We start from the raw sequence: 7,125 nt of genomic DNA on the forward strand, positions 1-7,125 counted from the left end.
TAATTGCTTAAATGACTGCATTCTAAAAGGTTGTAAAAAATGGTAACATGTGTTCTAATAGCTAATAAGATGTAGTAATAGCCAATGACACATGTAGTAATAGCTTATTATTTTTTAGCTTTCTTTGTTGCTGATTGGTTCATTAGTGCAAAAAGTACTATTCTATTTGTATGAACCACTGTTTGTTTCCATATTTCCTATTTTTTTCTTGTCATAGAGCGCTTGATCTTTGTTAACTAATCAGTTTATTTAAATACATCATAGATTTTTTTAAAAATAGTTTCCTTTTATTTTAATTTGTATGCTGCCTATATATATTATTTTTTAATGATAAAAATGCTATAATCATCAATATAAAATTATTGCCACTAACATAACCATCGTGCCACATTCTACTACTATCACTTGCAGAACCATGCCAAGACATTGGAAATCATTAGAGGAAAGTGGAATAACATCTGTGTTATTTTTATTGTTTTCATCATTGACAAAAATGTTATCTATTTTGGCTCTATATTTTGTTTGAGTTTTTGGTTGTATTTGTGAAGTAAATTGTATCTTTTGTTTCATTTATGAGTTTCTATCATTGCCTCTATGGTCTTCACATTTTGCTAGAAAGTCTTTATTGTTGCCTATCTCAAGCTTACCACTTCTCATTTATATCTTTGACTTTATGCTGGAGATGTGTTAGCTAGTATAGTTATTGTCAGTGGCATTCAGTTCAAATTCTTTTGCAAGTTCTTCAATGGGATATGCAAGGTGTTTTTTTTCTTCTTCTTTCCCATTACTGATGTGTAACTAAAGTTAGCAAATAAGTATTTCCATTATATTCATGCATCTACATAACAACAATCAAATTTATGCATACATATCACATCGAACTCAGAAAATAGTTCTCATTTTTTAATCTACTTCGTACCATATAAAATTACTAATTTTATAGGTTCGATGCTTTACAGAATTACAAAGAAGTGAACCTTGAGTAACCATTAAAAAACATGTTTGAAAATAAGATCAATAGTTATAGTAATGCCTACTATATTATTTAACATAAGCTATTAGTAGTCTATTGTTTCTAAGCATATTAGTAATATGGCATTCTCGTTTATGAGGCTTGGACGCATTTTCTAGCAGAGGTTCTTTTGATAAGGTAGTCTACAGTTTATTCATTCTTCTTTAGCCTACAATATCACCAAAAGAATAATGTTACATAGTTGTTTCTAAAATATGAAACATATCTCCAGTAATTCCTATTTGTAATGCTCTTTTCAATGTATTTGTTAGCTTACTTTTTGACATGCCTGAGTGTTCTGCAACAGATTGGCATGCATAATTGCATTGGTTTGGTTCAGTGTGAAAGTGCCTTCAATGCAAAGCTCTCTGAGCATGAATATTACATTGGATTTCTGTTGCATATATTCCTCATACTTGATGCTTCGAAGTCGTGGGATTAACTAGTCAATTAATGTGTTGTCAATGAAGCATTGGATTGTTTGTTTATTTTCAGTAAAAAACAATGTTTTCAGGTGTAACTTGTGCACATAGTTGACATCCTTCTTGAATCCAATACAGTGTGCAATTTCTTCATCAAGGAATCCATATCCTTCCAATTTGTGTTGGCAATGTGGACAAAATGCAACAAATGGACTGGAGAATGGATATGCAATCTTCAATGTCTCATGTATCTATTGCAAAGTGCAAGTTGTAAGTGTTGGTTACATTTAATAGAGACAATTGTTACATTTTCGCATTGGTTATATATTACCTCTCTAGTTTTCTACATTATCTCATGTAACATTTGCAATGTCATTTTGTCATTTAACTTGCAAATAAATGTGGAGAGGCATGTACAAAGTGTTTGGTTTTTGTCCATCTTTGTTACAATGTTTCTAAAAAGAAATGTTGGTGTTTCATTTCGAGCAAGATGTTCTTTTGCTAAATAAAATTTGGATGGATTTCTAGCTACATAAAATATACAGATACAGAGTTGAAAACATTGCATGGATTATTTGCATAGTAAATGCTCTATTGATTAGAATAAGTATAATTTGAGAAATAATTGCCATTAATCTTACCTGTGCTCTGTCTTCCTCAGAATGACCATCCTTTATTTCTAGAATGTTGAGATTGCCTTGGTTTTGTGTCGCAACCACCAATGCACCTATTAATAGGGTAGTTGCTTGTGCTATTTAGCAGGCTCCTTATTGTAGTGCTGGGGATGAAATTGTAGTCATTGCATATGCGATTGATTGTTTCCACTTTTCTTGTTTCCTTTAGTACAAGAATGCAGTCACAATCACCTCTATCATAGTCTATTTTTGGTTCAATGTCAAATCCACTAATAGAAACACCCATGCTTGGGATTATTTTGTCTTCATATTGGTATACTAAGTTTGCATTGACACTCATTATTATTGTCATCTCTGCTTTATGATCTGTCAAATCTGCCCGTAGCACTTCTCGTGTTTTGTTGACTTTGTAGATAACTAAAACATCTCTGTCAAATGTGTTACCTCTTTTTCTTGCATTCAACTCTTGTATAGTAATGCAGCCAACAATTTTCACTTTTGTCCTACATTGGCATGTATGTTAGTGCATTTTCCATGTGAATATAGAATTCTAAAATTCATGAAAGCAAATAGAGGTTACCTTTTTGTAGATTGTTCTTGCCTCATTTGTGTAGCCTTTCTTGCTCTTTTGTTTGCATCCATTGACTCCTGTGCATAAATTGTGGGTAGGAGAAATTGGCTTAGTGCATCAAATTTCTTCTTACCATAGACATTTTTCATAATTTGTAGAATGCAATGATTGAAATTTAAAGTTTAATGTTCATATAGTAGTGAATAAATTTTGTTATGTGAAATTGTTTAGCATGTAGAAAATGATTCCTGTGAGTAAATTTTGATTACATAAAAAAATGTCAATCTAATTTTATAGTTTTATGATATTATGAAGAAAATGTCATTTTTTTTATAGAGTAGTGTCGGGTAAATGTATTTTTAAAAATGTAGAGAAATGATTTGACCAATATGCCTTTGTTTTATGGATAAAGCATACATTTGATGTTGCATTTGGCCATATGTGATCTATGAGTGGCTTATTCATGGTATGTCTATGTTCAAGCAAAAATTTGTATTTCATATGTTGCATATGATTGTTAATTTCTTTTGTATTTTTTGTATTAGCTAACATGTCAATGTTAAAATATCCTACCATACAGGTGAGTATAGTTGGATGCATTTTGCAAGTTAAAGTGTCTAACACATTTTTTATGTTCGTAAAGGGAGTATTTGGCCTTGAATAGATATTGCAAATATTCAATATATTGCTAGATTTTGTTATGGTCAATGTTATTCCCTCTACATGTTTTGATGTGTGACTTGATGATGTTGTTACATTGATGTTTTTTACTAATGTCATAATGCCATGGATTCCATGGTTGACGTGAACAACAAAGTGTTTTAAAATGAAATTTTTCTTAATTGAATTCAGGCAAATTTCTTGCAAACATATAATATCTGATGACATAATTTCAATGCCATTGAATAAATCATTCTCATGAGCATGTAGACTTCATGTGTTTAATGTGCACAATAGTAAATGTTTAGTAGTATTTGTGCATGAATCCTCATTGTCAAGTTTCCAATAGGTAGTTATCTACAGGCATTCCATTTCTATGTTTATTTTTGGTTTTATGTGAAAATGTTTGGGAGTGAGTGGAATAACAAGATATATGTTTTCTATTGTTTTTGTATGTGATAATGCAATATATGTTATTCCATGTTGTCTTATACTTGTTGGATCAAAAGCTAATCTTTCCATTGTCAGTCCTTGAGATCTATGAATTGTGTGTGCACATGTTAATTGTATTGGAAATTATTTTCTAATAGTATTTTTTTTTCTTGTTGAGATTTTTTGGATTGGTCTCGCAATTGGTACAATAGGGATCCATGTTTTTTCAATGCACTAGTTGTAGTATTGTGCATATTTTATTTTTTTGGAGATTTCCAACATTAGAATCATGAAATTTGATCCAAACAATTTCTAAATTGTTGTGATTCGTGTAATCTTTGAATATTTCGTCCGAACCATTGACTAATCCATCACTTGTATTGTAGTTTCTTGAGTATAACTCTATCAACATGTTTTTTTAGTTGTATTTCAATTAGGAGAGTTGTCATATGGTTGTAGAGTCTTATGCCATTTATGTTGCCCTCATATTCATCTATGGCCCTTAGAACAATAACTTCTTTAGACATATTTGCTAGCATTTTTTGGTTGTGTAAATATACGTCATTTTTCCTATAGAAAAGGAAAGGAAGCGTGTGGTCATTTGGTATTGTCCATAGGCATTGCTAGTTAAGATAAGTTATATCATCCATTGTCTGTTTTACCAATCAAATTCTATTAAGTATATGTATAAAATTTTGATCTTTTTAACGCATTGTGGTATGCAATGTGTAACATTTGATGTTATCATTCCAAAAGTTGTAAGGCATCAAGTCTTTATATGTAGTCCTATTTTCAAATACTGAAGATTCAAGAACTAGTTGGGCTTGATATAGGCCACCACAAAAAATTGTGTCCAAATTGCCAAAATAAGATGTTGATGTGCACATTATTTCTCTCAGTTGTTTGTCTATGTAGCGTAGGAAAGTTGAACCTACTAAAGATATTTCGTCAATCAATATACCTCTAAGTTGTTCATAATGTTTAGACATTTTATCTAGTGCATCGCTATTTAGTAGAAGAAATTCTGATTTATTGAAAGGAATATGAAATGCAGAATGTATAGTCATCCCACCAATGTTGTATGTTGTTTTTCTTATATAAGCTACAACTATTCCTTTTGGTTTATCTGGGTTGTTGTTATATATACGCAAGAGTGCTTGATAGATCATCTTTGTTGTAAAGGTCTTACCAGTGTCTGCTCCGCTAGTTAGGAATATGTGAAGTGGTGTTTTGTTTTTGACTTTTTTGCACACAATATCCTTCACTATTGCTTGTTGTTCTGTATTTAGCATTTTTCTAGTTTTAAAGTATTCATCATTATTAATTATTTTAGGGTGCTTTCCTATTTCAAAACCTATATATTTTGTATTTGTAATTTTATTATATGTTTCAATTTGAATATCATCATGAATGTCATATACATCATCTCTGACAATTGTTTTATTTGTTTTATTATCAAGATTGTTTTCTAACATCGACTATTGATTTCTGTATCTTCTTTATCAATGTCACCCCATGCTTGCTTTAATTTGTAATAGAATTTTGAACTATTTTGTCTTATTGTATCTTCATGAAAAGTAAATGCACTCTCCCAAGTTTTAAAATTTTCTTTCAATTAAGATTCATTATCTGTAAATGGTACAAAAAGAAGTAGTTGTTCTCTGCAATAGTTTTCTAAATCATTGTGTTTGTTGTAACTAATAAACCGTATAATACTTTCTTTTTGTTTTACCTTTTTTTTTTTTCCCACTAATGTTATATTTTGAGACGTACTCAGCTAGGCATATGTTTTGTATACTTTCATGTTGGTTTTTGTAGTAGTCTATTAATGATTTTGCTATTACATTTTTTGAGTCATCTACTTCGTGATTTAATTCTAAGACATATTTGAGTATAAATATTCGATCATTGTCTAATCTTTGTATCAATGAAAATACATTTTCATGAACTCTTATTGAGGGGAAGTGATAGAACTAAATGTGCAGCTTGTTGTGCTGACATTTGTTGCAAATTTAGTAAAGCATTTCCTAATTTTGTTATCATTTTAACTTTCACTTTGGTGATCATCTCTTATTCTTTTGAATGCATGCATCATAGACTTGTCAACCTTTACCATGTATGAACTACAATACATGACAACAACATATGCATTTAACACAAATTGGGCATTTGTGTTAGCTCTCCATAGTTCTAGCTTTTATTTGTAAAAACTATTGTTCCATATTTGTGAAGAATTTTTTTGAAGGAATATGGTTGGCTTGTCTATTGTTGATCATAGTAAAATGATGTACTCACTCTCTATTATTTGCAATTCATCAATTAACATTTCAAATGTTAAGGAGCTATTGAAGTCTTTTTTTTCCAATTGGAAAATTTGATTGGTAGTTTTGTTAATAGTGGATTCTTTATCAAGCAATGGGTCTAAAATCATTGTATTTGGCAAAGGGGGGATCGGAAAATTATATCTGCATTTTTTGTACAAAGTTCTTTTGCATCGTTTAGTATGGTTATGTTTGTGCAAATTAGCATATTGTGATTCTAAGTTTTCAATATTGCATGTTATGTGCATATTGACAAAGTGTACTATTTTTTCATTTGTTTGCTTTCCATAGATAGGTGTATTTTCAACCCAAATTAACATGTGGTCATGTTCATTTATTCTATTTTGAAATTCAGTCACCGAAAAATAATCTACAACTTTTCCAAATAGTGAATTTTCCACAAATAGTAGTTTTCTCAAAGCATTGATCCTATGTCGATAGTACCTTGCACATGTTATTGGGTCTTTCTTGACAAGTATTATTTTGTCAGCGTCATTGCATTGAAATGTATCTTTCTTTTCTTTTTTTTCTTGATATAATTTATGCAAATATTGGAGAGTCGACTATAAGGGCTCCCAATTCTCTTTTGCACTTGTAAAAGTGTGGAAAAATGTCAGTGGTCCAAATTCTCAAATCATAGCAAATATTTTTTTTCAACTGATGCATATAGTCTGGGGATATTTAGATTCTTTTGAAATCTACATATCCTATGTCTAATTTTAAGATTTTTTCCAAATTTGGTTTTTGCTTTACATCTTTTTCAAGTAACTTGTGTCTTTTTAATTATTCTTTTCTAATTCGTATCCACAATGTTGATAAGACCTGATGTATAAGTATTTTTATGGCCTTGAAGAAAAGATTTGTTGTATGAAGTGAAAAATCTTGGTCGTAATAAAGTAGTTCCCATTGTGCCATTTTTTGATAACTAAATCTTTTCATTATGTTAATATTGTGTGGCTCACCGAAGAAAAGGGTTGGGAAATTCATTTCTTTTGCATACTTGTCTTTGAAAATACCAACAGGATAACAATTCTCAGTAGGAGCAATTTGAACGATTTTTTCATCCACATTA

Source organism: Cupressus sempervirens, chromosome 2, assembly GCF_028749045.1.
Source record: "Cupressus sempervirens isolate cs-2001-9-10 chromosome 2, ASM2874904v1, whole genome shotgun sequence".
NCBI lineage: Eukaryota > Viridiplantae > Streptophyta > Pinopsida > Cupressales > Cupressaceae > Cupressus > Cupressus sempervirens.